The sequence below is a fragment of the Choloepus didactylus genome, chromosome 3, assembly GCF_015220235.1.
Source record: "Choloepus didactylus isolate mChoDid1 chromosome 3, mChoDid1.pri, whole genome shotgun sequence".
NCBI classification, from domain to species: domain Eukaryota; kingdom Metazoa; phylum Chordata; class Mammalia; order Pilosa; family Megalonychidae; genus Choloepus; species Choloepus didactylus.
This window is the reverse complement of record NC_051309.1, coordinates 202,753,691-202,767,720: the sequence shown is the minus strand read 5'-3', so window position 1 is coordinate 202,767,720 and position 14,030 is coordinate 202,753,691. Positions and strand designations below refer to the sequence as shown.

The following is a 14,030-nucleotide window of genomic DNA, read 5'->3' as shown; positions in this document are numbered from 1 at the left end:
GTCTGCCCCTCACAAGATTGCTTCAAAGAACATGGCTTTTCCTGGGCGACATAATATATACAAACCAGTACACCTGTCATCTATATTTTGACTCCCTTCTATATAGATAGAGCTAGTTCCTTTTCAAGTTCCTGTTACTCTGTAGAGATGGAAACTTTTTTTTAATTAAAATGCTTAATTTTCACAAAGTTCCTCATTATATCCTTGCCTTGTTGATTTCTTTTAAAATTATGGATTGCTTTTTAAATTACAACACAAAATTACTTTTGGTTCTTACCTCTGAGTACAACCTTGAAGTTTATGCTCTCTAATTCTTATTAAGAATGCAGCTATAAGAGCACGTAGTGCATGAATCCATATATTTGCATATTCTAGTTTTATTATAAAATCAAGTCTAACTATTGAATGTGTTTACATTATGTTGTTGCAACCTTTTGCAAAATCACTCAAAGGTAAAGCTTCAGCACTCTGCCGTTGACTTATATTGAGAGGTGTAATATGTTGAGTGTGAGCCCATTCTCTATTTATTTATTATAGCCATGGCATAAAAGACATCATTTAGTCCATCACCAAGCATCATCCTAAGAGAATAGAAAAAATTTCTTCCAGCTACCCAAATGAAGCAAAACTGATTCCCTAAACAATTGATTTGCATTTATCTTATGGATGCAATGTTTCATGTAAATGATGGCATTCTCTTTGCTTCAGCTCTCCATTGATTTTGAGACATGATTTTGGCTTACTTTTAGCAATTGTGAATCAATCACACAATACCAATACCTATTTTGAAGTGTTCATTTCATTTCAGAGTGTGTCAGTTATCTACTGCTGTGTAAAGAACAACTCCAAACATTCAAACTTAAAAGAAACAAATATTCATTATCTTCATTTCTATAGGTCAAGAATTTGGGTGCAGTTTAGTTGTGTTTCATTATCTCTCCTGAGGTTGCAATCAAATTTTGACCAGGTTCATCTGAAGGCTTGGCTGAGGTAAGATCCAATTTCAAGCTCACTCGTAATGTGATTGCTCACATCTGGCCACTATGGGTTGCTGGACTGAGGTCCTCATTTCCTGACTGATTGTCAGAAGCCTCCCTCAGTTTCTTGCCACATGAACATTTCCGTAGGGCAGCTCACAGAACAGCAGATTGAGCGAGCAAGTGAGAAAGCAATATAGAAAGAGCAAGATGTAAGTCACTGTCTTTTTGTAACCTAATCTCAGATGAAACACTCCATTACTTTTTGTAAATTCCATTCATTGGGTGCAAGCCACCAGGTCCAACCCACGGGCAAGATTAGGTCACTGTGCAAAGGCAGGGACATCAGGAGGAGAGGATCATTGGGGCCACCCTAGAGGGAGACTTTTCATTTTCTCATGCATTGTTTGCCTTAAGGTTCTCAGTTATTTTTACCTTTTGTGTTACAATTATGTTTGTAACTTTACTGAAAATGCATTCATACATTGTGTGATGGCAGGTGGCCTGTGTTTTATAACTGTCTGTTGTGTCAGATTGAACAGCCTTTGTTATTCACTTTGACAAGTACAATATGAACTGCAGTAATTGCTTTATTAATTCACCTATCACAGGCCTAGATCTGTTTTGGATGCTAGGGATAACACAATGAACAAAACGGAAAAAGAAAACTTCCCATCCTCTTGAGTGGGTGTGAACAACCAGAATGGAATGTAATATTCTAATTAATCATCCATTGAATCCTTTAAAAATCATTTATTTGGTTCCATTTATTTGTCAGGAGTTTTCTAGCCATAAGGAATTTTGATCCTGAGGGATGAAGCTCAAGTTTGAAAATCAGAGCTTGATAGAGGCTATATTCTGCATACAGAACTTGATGGTATTTGTGCTGGTTTGTATATATTATGTCCCCCAGAAAAAGCCATCTTATTTAATGCAGTCTTGTAGGGGCAGACATATTAGTGTTGTTTAAATTGGAACCTTTGGATTAGGTTGCTTCCATGGAGATGTGACCCACCCAACTGTAGGTAATAACTCTGATTAGATAATTTCCAAGGAGGTGTGGCCCTGCCCATTCAGCATGGGCCTTGATTAGTTCACTGGAGTACTATAAAAGCTCAGACAGAAGGAGCTCATGGCTAGCTGCAGCTGAGAGGCACATTTTGAAGATGGCCATTGGAAGCTGACACTGACATTTTGGAGAACACCATTTTGAAACACAGCGTGGGAGCAAGCAGATGCCAGCCACGTGTCTTCCAAGCTAACAGAGGTTTTCCAGATGCCAATAGCCTTTCTCCAGTGAAGGTACCCTTTGTTGATGTCTTACCTTGGACTCTTCATGGCCTTATGACTGTAACTTTGTAACCAAATAAACCCCTTTATAAAAGCCAATCCATTTGTGATATTTTGCATTAGCAAACCAGAACAGTATCTTTTAAGTGAAAAGTTTTATTGTTTGTTACTTTTTAACATAAAAGTAGTGTGAATGTCAAAAATGTACTCCATCAAAAAAGCAGTGTTCAAATGACCTGAGAGTCAAAAAGATTCACACCAAGTTCAGCACAACAGAATGACCATGCCAAAGGGCACATGCTCAGAGCAGATGATCCTCTACTTCCTCTTGGACTCTGGACTGTGGTTGTTAGAGGTTTCAATTGTTGGAACCTTTTTTTGGTTAGATAACTGATGCCAGACAATTTATCAAAATGGTAGAAGGCCTTTTATTTGGCAAACAAATAAATGCAACAAATGAATACCAAAAAGGGCACCAATCATCAGTGTAAAAATTTTACATTTTTCCAATCTGGAGAAACTCAAAACTCTAAGGAAGTGAACGGAATTATAAAGATTATATGATCCAGCCTCTTTATTTTGTACCTGACATAGCTACGATGCAGATGAGTCTATAGTTCACTTAGCTTGTTAGCAGCAATGTGTGGGCTACAATTTCTATCTCGTGGCACCTGGCCCAGGGACATTTCCGATACACTATTCTATGTCTCTTAAAACGGAAATTGTATATGTTGAATCTCTCTTTAGAGGCTTTTATATTAAGCTTATATTTTTTTAAAAAAATTTAATAGTAATTGTTTATTAATTTTGTAAGGATTGATTAAGCAATGATTTCATGTTCAGTAAATCTTGGAAAGTTTAAGCAGATTTTTCTGTGGCAAGATTTCTCTGAGCCTCTAATATACAAATGCTCAATGTTAGTTTCATTCAGTGTCTTAATGTTTACTGATGTGAATTATCTTTTTTAAAAAAAAATACTAAATCTTCTTTGCATACTTAGGATAAACCCAACTTGTTCTTGGGGTATTCTCTTTTAATACATGTTGGATTTGATTTTCTTATTTCTTTCTGTTTTTGTTGCTGTTTTTAGGATTTTTTCATCTGTATTCATGAATGAAGTGGACCTGCAATTATCAATTATTCTAGACTTTTTCTCGGCTTTTGAAATCAGGATATGCTTATCTTGTAGAATGAGTTGGGGAATATTCTGTCTTTTAGAACCAACAGAAAGAATTTTTTTTTTTTTTAAAGTGGATATCCTGATTTGTTAGCATTTGGTTGATACCACCTGTAAAACCATCTAGTTCTGGTGTTTTCCTTGAAGGAAGATTTTAACCACTAATTTAATTTCTTTAATAGCCATAGGATAATTGAGTTTTTATCCCTTTTTAAATCACTTCTAAAAGGTGCATCTTTCCAGATATTTGTCCCTTTCATCTCAGATTTCAAAATTGTAGTAACATGATTGCTAATAAGTGTCTTATTATTATCTTTCATTTTAACTTTTTCTACTTGGGTTTAGGGCACCTTTTTATTCATAATATTTTTGATTTGTCTATTTCTTATTCTCTTATTTAAAATTGCCAGGGATCCATCTATTATGAGGAATTTTTTTTTTTCAGGTATTCTTCAATTCAGAATCAGATTTTGGTGTCTCTTTGATATCTTCCTTTTGTTTGACAAGCTCCAATCTCTCCTTCTGGATGTGAACTCCAGTGTCCTGCATGGCAGTCAGCCCTACTTTCTTCCTGGGTTTTGCTTTTCCTTGTTAGTCTTAGATGAGATAATTCTCACTATTGTGGTATCTTGGCCGACGTATAATCACTGATCTTCCCTTTCACTGGGGAGAGGAATTGAATGATCTCAGCTGATTATATATCTACCCAAGCCCAGGTCCTTTAAGCCCATTCTGCTTCAATCAAAAACCAGAAGCTGGATGGAAAAAGCAAGTATCCATGTCCCAGAAGCTCCTGCCACATCTCCTCCTCAATTCTCCGCACCCCAGGCCCAAACCCTGTCTCCAGAGCTCGGAGTTCTGTGTGATACCATCACCTGGTACTCAGATCCTTCTGTGCTCCTCCCCAAACATTATCCACTTAGCCAGTATCTGGGCCTGGTCATCCCTGACACTTCCCAGTTTGAAAAGAATCTGCTCCATTTGCTGCTTCTGTTTTGCTACCTAACTATTTATCTCTTCAGGGATCATGAGTCACTGAGAGAGGACAGGTCCAGAGAGAAAGGGGAAAATGGACAGCCACTGCTTAACTACCCTGGAAAGAGTTCTGACCAAAAATAAAAGTCTGAAGCTGAGATTTGAGGATTGACTACAATTTATCCCTAGCATCAAAATCATTTGGTGGATTTAGTAGCTATCATGTCTGCACCTAAAGCCAGGTTAAATACTTTCAATACAAAAAATATACCTCATATTAAACAATCTTTGAATTTTCACTAAATATATCTTCTTGGATTTTTTCTTTCTTTCTGCATCATGTACATTCAACCGAATCTATGACATGTCTCTCACTCATATCTGGGAAATATGTGAAACCGTACAGACGAGCAATGGATAAACTGCTCTGTGTCACGGTCTACCCCACATTCCCTCACAATTTTCTAATGTCTCTACTTCATCTTGATATAGCTTAGTACCTGTGTGACAACAAAAGTCAGACTGTCTAATTCCTTCCCCTTGAAATTCTTTTTGCCACATACTGATAGCAGTCCTAGACATGAAAACTCCATAGCTAAAGTGACTATAATAGTTTATTCTGTAATTTTCCCATTTTTCCCCTTATAGAATCTGGCAAAGAATCTCATCAGTCAAAGCCTAGGGCAAAAAATTCTCTAATTCTTTTAAACTATTTAACAAAGGCTGTGTCATTTTTAATCTCACAGGCAAGGATCTATGCTAAAAGGAACAAACAGACACTCTCCCTGAAGGAAGTTGATATCAAATGAATCTAAAATGTCCAATCCTCATTGGCTTAATTATCCCCATCTTCAGTGATCTTTGAATTTTTCTGAGACAAGAGCACAGTGCCAGGGAACATGGAAGACGTCCTTTGTCCCTTGAATTAAGGGCTCTTCTGCTGCCTTGGTCTCTCCCTCTCATTTGTTACATCTAACAATCCGGAAGTACATGTGCTCAATAGGCTTTGTCTGAGGAGAGCATCATTTTTTATGAAGAAAGCTTTAGCCTTGGAATCATTTCCTCATGCACTCCACCTTTTGACAGCAGTGAGTCCTTATTTATGAAAGAAATGTAATTAATGCCCTTGGATAAACTGTTAACCTTTGAAATGGTTTTCTGATGCGTGGAGGCCTTTTCTCTCCTGCCAGGAATTGATTTTGGAAATGGCCCTGCCTCCTTGTGACTTATGAGGCAGAGAGAGGAAGAAACCATGCAAAGTGTAGCAAGGCAGAGATGAGACACCCTGTGAAGTGCAGTAATGAAGAGTTTGCATCAGTATCTGGAAAATATAGATCATTGAAAATGTGTGCAATCAACTTCAAAGATAATGACTTTACAAAGGCATTATAATATCGTATCATTGAAATGGAAACATAGCATTGAAAATATAAGGCAGCTTTCAAGTAAACCAAAGCAAGGCTCTCAAATTTTGAATACAAAAATAAAAATTATAAAGAAGCATGGCATAGGCAATGATTTCGGATGCACAGAGAGGGGAAGAAAGGACACAACTTTTAGCTAGTAAATTTTATTGTATTTTCCTGGCATGCCTCCCAGAGACCTTTTCAAAGAAAAGAATGCCAAAGAGTTGGTCATTAAAGGCTTAACTCTCATTAAAGTCATTATTGCTCCATGTGAAGTTGTTTAACAGGAGAGATATTTTTAAATTAAATGCTATTTTGGGAAAGTGCTTTTTCCAAGTCAGAAGCAACGTTTTGGGGAAGAGTATATGTGGGAAAGTGTTGCAGAGGTTTCCTCAGGCCTGTGTTTATTTGTTCCAAGGTAACTCATGATAAAATTAAATTACTGTGGCCACCAATTTGTTTCCATGGTTGTATAGGCAATAGAGACCCCATAATTTTGTCTTCTGACAAAGAAGACCACATTGATTTGTTTGCTCAGAAGCTACAGAAAGTATCATCAGCCACTGAGTAAAAGAAATAAAACTATGCTGTCAGTTATGTTATTAACACTCTGATTCTTAGATCTTCACTTATGAAACCTATTTGTCTTCAGTATTAGTCATGCAGATTGTTTATTAAATTAACAGGAGCAAAGCAATAAAGATCTGAGTAGAATAATAATTTGGAGCCCACTGGACTATAAAATAGTTCCATTTTTCTCAATCAAATTTAGGTGCTCAGCTGCCTGTCACTTAATGAGAAATACCACAGTGTTTCCTCTCTACAACCCTGGAATTTTCAAATTAGTCAGACGTAGGTGTGCTTGAGACTATGTTGACTACCTTCTGACTTTTAGCCAGCATGATGCAATCCATTTAAAAGCCCATCCAGTGGAGAATGCTGAGAATTGGCTCCAAGTGAAAGAACTCTTTTGGGCAGCTCAGTGTCTTCCAGTTGCCTCACTGCTTACTAATTAGGAATCACAGAAAAGATGTTTTGGTCATCTGGTCACTCCTCCAATGGTACAGGACAACCCTCCCGGGCTGCTTCTCTGGCGTGCGTTCTCCTGCAAGGACTATTCAGATGAATACAGAGCAGGAAATGTGCCCTGGCCACGAGCTGTAGGATAAGGAACAAAAGACAGAGCAAGTCATTAGCCATGAACACCTCAAGTTGAGATGGGATTATACCAGACAGAGGAACTCTCTCAGAGGGGAGGACCAATTTCTGGAAGCATTTTCTTATTTTAAGATTCCTTTGGCATTTTATCACTAATGTTCAGAATCCTAGGATGCCAGAGGATCATATAATGCAATCTCTATTTCACTGATGAGAAAATTGAGTCCAGAGAACATAATTAATTTTCCCAAAAGTACACAGTGTGTTAAGTAATAGCACAATTGTCTACTAGAATCTGAGTCTGCAAATTCTTAGTCAGAGATTTTAACCAGTATTTAAAGGGGAAATTTTCTTTTGATGTATAACTAAAAAAGAACTATTGCATTTCTCATTTCAATCCACTTTTTCCCAAAATAGGTAACTGCCTTTCTTCCCCCTAGAACCCCTGAATACCTGGAGAGGATTCTGTAGAGATTTTAAACAGGGAGGTTGCATATTTGGGGGCTCCAGGCACAAAGGAGAATTGTGGAAAGCAAGCAACTCTCATTCAAATAAAAGAGGAATGGTTTGTTTTATTTTCTGTACAATAAAATTTACAGAGTACATTGATAATTTTTATTACATCAAAAATCCATTTTGTGGAATGATTTTAATCCTAAATCTGCAAATATTCATATGTAAGGTATTTAACAAATTTAACAAATGCTACATCATGTTCTTAGCAGGCAAAGTGTTGCACCATAATTAAGAGAGAGTTTTGAAACCACACAAACCTGGATTTGAATCTTGTTTCTACCAACTACCAGTGACCAGACTTTGGGAATGTTTTTTTAATCTTTAGGCCTCACCTATAAAATAAGATTAGTAACAGTGGTCACCTGAGAAGGTTGCTGAGTGCATTCCATGAAATAGTGTAGTGAAAGACAGCCCACTTTACATGTGTTTTGGTTTGCTAGGCTGAAAGCAATATACCATGAAATGGGTTGGCTTTTAATGGGAATTCATTAGCTACGAGCTTAGAGTTTTGAGGCCATGAAATTGTCCAAATCAAGGCATCATCAAGATGATGCTTTCTTCCTAAAGACCGGCAGCTCGGGATCCTGAGCTCCTCTGTCACTTGGCAAGGCACGTGGGGGCATCTGCTGGTCTCTCCCTTCTCTTCTGGTTTTGTTGCTTTCAGCTTCTTGCTTCCATGGCTTTTTCTCTCTTTGTATGAATTTCATTCTCTTATAAAGGACTCCAGTAAGAGGAATAAGACCCACACTGAATGAGGTGGGCCACACCTTAACTGAAGTAGCATCATCAAAAGAAACCACTTACAATGAGTCACACCACAGGAACGGATTAGCTTTAAGAATATACTTTTCTGGGGTACATACAGAAATAGTAAAAATAACAATTCTAAAACTAAATCAGTAAATTCTAATTATTATTCATAGGGAAAAGATTTGTAGGGAGGCAGAAATCATAGAAAGCTGGAGTACATACAACTTGAAACCACCACAACGTGGTAAGAAGTAAATAAATTTTTAGCCACAGAATTAGCAGCAATAGCAACAGTACTATCCATTACAACTAGAGAAGGTAGACTATTGATAATGTGAAGAAAATTTACAAGTATAAGTGAAATAGTTCCCAAATCTAATTTTAGCCCTCTATGGTTTCTGCCTCCCTACAAATCTTTTCCCGATGAATAATAATTAGAATTTACTGATTTAGTTTTAGAATTGTTATTTTTACTACTGCAGCTCTCTATTAGAATGGAAACATTTGATGGGAGATAAGAGAAAGAACAAATTGGCCAGGTATTTGTAAAAATTAGATACTATAAGTCTAATTAATCAGCATTTTATATATACCACCTTGTTCTATATGAACAAACAGCTACAGTAGGAAAATTGGGCTCTTGAATTCTTTACAAGTGGTGAAGATTATAGCTGTAAGAAAAGTTGAGAGCTCATCGAGTTACAGTCTCACTTCTCTAGTGTGGCTTTTTAAGGTAAGACTTGCACAACAGTGTTCTAGAAAGCAGATATTATGGTTATGCTGGGGAAGTCACAGACACCCCTGGTGGTCATCCCCCAGCCCTGGCCTTTTCTATTATGTGCATATGTTTCAGTATGTCTTCATTCCACAGCCCAGGGGAGATAGTAGGTCTAATGACTGTACCTTAAACCCAAAATAAGCCCCAAACAGGGAACAAGCTACCCCCAGCTGCTTATCAAGGTGAGAACTCTCAGTGGCAGGGTCCCCTCCTCTAGTTTGTGTAAATACCCCACCCTCAGGCAGCACAGATTTGTCCCTTCTCTCCCAGGACTCTGACCCAAGCCATTGGCCTCCCCAAAAGCCCAGCCTCGGTAGCATCTTTTCCCCCTGCTCTTTTGGACCCTTTGTACTGTGTAAGTAATAAACAGTCATTTGCTGAAAATGTTTGTTGAGCCTGAGCCTATGTTCCCAAATGCACCGTGGAACAACTCTTTGCACAGGATAAAACTACTGACTCTCAGTAAAAATAAGATACATGCTTCTCGAAATGTTTCCAGGTTTTAGTTTTACTAAGGATTAGAGAGGAGGTGTTTTAAATAGGTGGATTGAAACTCCAGAACTTTATCCTTTCAGGCCAAGAGAGCAAATCCTTCATGTGTTGACCTTTAGGCAGCAGGGTAAGGCTCATCCGCTTACAACCGTGTGAAAGTTGACTCACAGGAGATGGGGCTGCTCCTTGGGCTCTGCATAAGGAGGGAGTTTTTCATTGTAATGGCATCATTTGTTAATAGAACAGGCTTGCTTCAATAAGAACAGAGTGTTCATTATAGAAATTGAAAAATAAATGACTTACAAGACACTGTGGGTAAAAATATTATGCCCTTTTTAACTCACAGGTGAAATGAAGCAAAGAAAGATGAAGTACAGTCCCAGAGGCACACTGTGAGCAGCAGAAGCATATTTCAAAAGTTTTGATTTTTAAGTCTCTGTCAACATTCACCTTCTTCATCCAGAGTACTCTTTCTTGTCTTGGCTTCGATGTTGAGCTCATTTGCCTCTTCTGAGAATGAATGTCTATAAAGATGGAAAAATTAGTGAGTCCTCAGAGGATGTTCTCTTTCAAAAATCATTTAATATAAAAATAAGTGAGACTGCTATAAAAGCCTGAAAGAAAATGAAACATGATTAATTAAGTAGGTAAACTAACCAAAGAGATGTATAGTGACGTTAATACCGTAATAACCATCACGGCCAATTTGTGAAACCTCAGAATTTACAACACAGAATTGCAAATGAATTACAAAAATTATCTCTTTTGAAGTGATTGTGCTGTATTAAAGGCGGAAAAATTCCACATACTCTAGAAGATACTTTAGATTTCTATCTAACATCTTAAATACTCAGAGGTTCTATAAAATGATTTTTTAATTATGTAAATAAAATCTTTTGAATTCTTGATACTTAGAGGTGGAAAAAAACATATCAACATAAAATCAGTTTGTATTTTTTAAATCTGAAATCTCATGTTTTTTTGTTCTATCTTTTAATTTTTATTCTAGTAGCATATACACAACCTAAATTTCCCCTTTTAACCACATTCACACATATAATTCAGTGCTGTTGATTAAACTCACAATGTTGTGCTACTATCACCACCATCCATTTCCAAAGCTTTACAATCTACCCAATTAGAAATTCTGTACAAATAAAACATTAACTCCCCATTCCTTACCCCCAACCCAGTCCCTGGTAACCTATATTTTAGCTTCTAACTCAAGGAGTTTGCTTATTCTAATTATTTCATGTCAATGAGATCATATGGTATGTGTCCTTTTGTGCATCTGGCTTATATCATTCAACCTAATATCCTCTAGGTTCATCTATGTTGTTGGATGAACCAGAACTTCATTCCTTTTTAAGGTTGAATAATATTACATTGTGTGTGTGTGTGTGTGTGTGTGTGTGTGTATCACATTTTGTTTATCCATTCATCAATTGATGGATACTTGGATTGCTTCCATATTTTGATGATTGTGAATAATGCCACTATAAACATCCATGTGCAAATATCTATTCAAGTCCCTGTTTCAATTCTTCTGGAGTATATACCTGTCTACAAAATCATTTTTAAAAGAGTAATTTAAATAGGCATGGCAAATGAAACATTCTCTAAGAAAAATAATGTTTAGCTATCCCAAAGATATTTCCCAGTCTTACGATTAGAATTCTGTTCAGATAATAAGCTTATATGAGTGTAGACACAAAGGATTCTCTGTTTAAATGCACTGAAATTAGGGACAGTACTGGATCTCCACAAAAATTAGTCTCTTTTCTATATAAAACTGGTATATTTCTAGATATAGGTTCTTATTTGTGAGATACTTGATTCTACCTCTAGCACCCTTCCTGGAACCCCAATTTCCCAACACCCCTTTTTTTCCCACATCTAGTTGCACATTTCCTTCTCATGGCCCTTTGTAGAAAAAGGAGTTGTGGACAAAAACAGACTGAAAGAAGGTACTATTGTGTCAGGTGACGGAAGGGCATAAGGAACTGACACATTTTGCCTAAAAACTATTTAGGAGCCTCTCAATAATGTTTGTTCAGCTCCAGATGAATAAACTATATTAAGAAATATCTCATAAAGAAAGGATGCCCGAAAGTCAGGGTGTCAGGGTGCTGAATCGTGGTGTATTTTCCTTAGTCAGCGAGAGAGTGATAGCAATGTCTGAGATCCACAGTCAATCAGCTGGTGATTTAGATTCTCTATCCACAAGTCAACTCTTCCTAGAACATTCTGTTCGTCCTAAGGACCAAATCATGGTCAGATCCAAGAAACACTATAAAAGCTCCTGTAAAATAGAACTCAAAAACAACCGTGAAATACGACCCCTAAAAAGAGTGAGTCAAACTCCTTCTATTTTATATTGGGATCCTATTCCCACTTTACTTCCTTCTCTGTGTGCTCCCCACCCTCTCACCATACTTTTCTTTCAGATATCCTGTTTCTATCTTTTTCTCCTGGAGAAACAAAGAAACGGAAAATTGAAAATGAGAGAGACAAAGATATAGCAATATGCATCAGAGTGGCCACATCTGATTTTAATTATTTATATTGCAATGCCCAACCATATAAATGACTATAAATTTTCATTTAACTTATGCTCCATAGAGAATCACCTTGGCCTTCAGAAATCTATGGATGATGTTAATTTCTATGGGCCCATCCAATCCCAAAATCCCTCAATTTTACTCATGAAACTGAAAATATTTGTGATTTTATTTTATAGAAAGTTCATGCTTAAATGAAGCCAAATTCAGTGAATATTTTATGTTCTTAAATCCCCTGGCAGCATAGCAAATGGAGAAAAGTTTCTGTTTTCCTGAATGCCCAGCTTTGACATGTGGACTTCCTTCAGTGTATAAGAATCTTCTATCACGGCAAGTAAGAACTCTCTTTTCCTGGATCATGTTTTCAATGTGTATGATTCTCAGAATTCTAGCTCTAAGTAATAAGCAAAGGAAATTTTATATTAATGCAAACTGTGAAACCAAGCCCTGTGCCATTACACTGTCCTCTGAGATTTACTAGTGCCTAGTCGTTAACTATGAAATAAGGTTAGGACAGCAGGACAGACTGCTAGAAGAAGAAAAGAATTATGATTTTATTAGTTTAGTTCTAGCTATATAACATTGGTCTTGTGTTTTCAAAAACTAATCTGTGGTAAATAAAATATTAAAGCATTTGAGAAATTAAAAAGATTCAAGTGGGTAATAATTCTTTGAAAGGTCAATTTAATGCCTCTAGAGCACTTACTGTCCGATTAATCAGACAGTTTTAATCAGTACATTTAATACATGTTGTTTATTAACACATATTTCTTGAGGATTAACTTCCGTACTTCACAATTCACACACACAACCTCAGTAGTCACAATCCTTCTGTTACCCACCCTCCATTAACTTTATGTGTAACTTTTCCTAATAATTTCCTGTCTCATGTTAAAGGGCTCATGCTGTTATTAATAGAAATTAAGCAGGGATTAGAAATTAGCAAGAGACAGGTAATAATCCACCTATAATTTTATAACAGCCCTGAACACATTTAATTGAAATTATTGATTTATATACCATGAGTTATAAATATGTAAATTTTAATTTACATATATCTCCTCCATCACTACATATTAGACAATAAGCTCCTCAAAACCAGGTACTATTTGTTTAGCTGACACAGAAACTAGTACATTGTCTGGCACATAGTAAGAGAGCAATAATGGTTTTTTTTTGCACTGACTTAAATGGGAGGTAAGAGGTTATTTATCAATATCTTAAGTAAGAGTGGCAAAATATATAATAAATACTGTTCAGTCAAACTGTTTTTTAATAATGCTTAAACTGCATTAACAAAAACACTGAGGGACTCTTACCTTACAAATAAGAACTAAAACTTAAAATTCATTTCAAATGACAGTAAAAAGAATGTCAATATGGTGTTTAAAGAAGCATTAAGAAATTGCACAATAGCTACAATGTTATGAGTGGAAAATAGGCATAATATTTTCAAGATAATAAATACAGAGTAGTAGAATTTAAATTTTTACATATTCTACAAATTTATTATTTTAAATAAAAACCAATAATAATTTTAATGTGTTTTGAAATACCTTTATTTTTCTTCTACTAGGATCAGAATATTTTAACTTTATGATTTAGGTTCCATTAGTTTTGCATTTGTTCCACCACACATAAATGAAGCTAAAATAATTAAATAGTGAATTTGTCAGAATGAAAGCTACGCACTAGAGTTAAGGGTTTTTACACAAGTAAGCACACAATGTGAAAATGTTTCTCTTGCCATTTTCAGTCAAAGTAGTCTTTTATCCAGTCCAGCACTAATAGGGCCTACAAGGCAGGCTGTGTATTTGGGGGGATGGAGGGTGGGGCACGTATTTAAAGTAAATTAAATTACCTGCTAAGACCTGACTATTGAATATATTACAAATTTTACTGTTTCATCCTTTCTGGCACACCCATACAAAGTTGCCACCAGAGTCCAAA

The 14,030-nt window shown here is 36.3% G+C and overlaps 1 long non-coding RNA gene across 5 annotated transcripts in view; it reads left to right on the top strand.

The window, feature by feature from the left end:
- LOC119530084 overlaps window positions 1-14,030 on the top strand; it is a 76,370-nt gene that overhangs the window by 45,653 nt on the left and 16,687 nt on the right. For 3 of the 5 annotated variants that reach the window (XR_005216016.1, XR_005216015.1, XR_005216018.1), the window contains 3 exons: window positions 898-990; window positions 9,866-10,063; window positions 12,323-12,414. This is a non-coding gene — a long non-coding RNA (uncharacterized LOC119530084). The remainder of the gene's footprint in view (window positions 1-897; window positions 991-9,865; window positions 10,064-12,322; window positions 12,415-14,030) is intronic. The other 2 variants (XR_005216017.1, XR_005216014.1) reach the window with 1 other exon arrangement.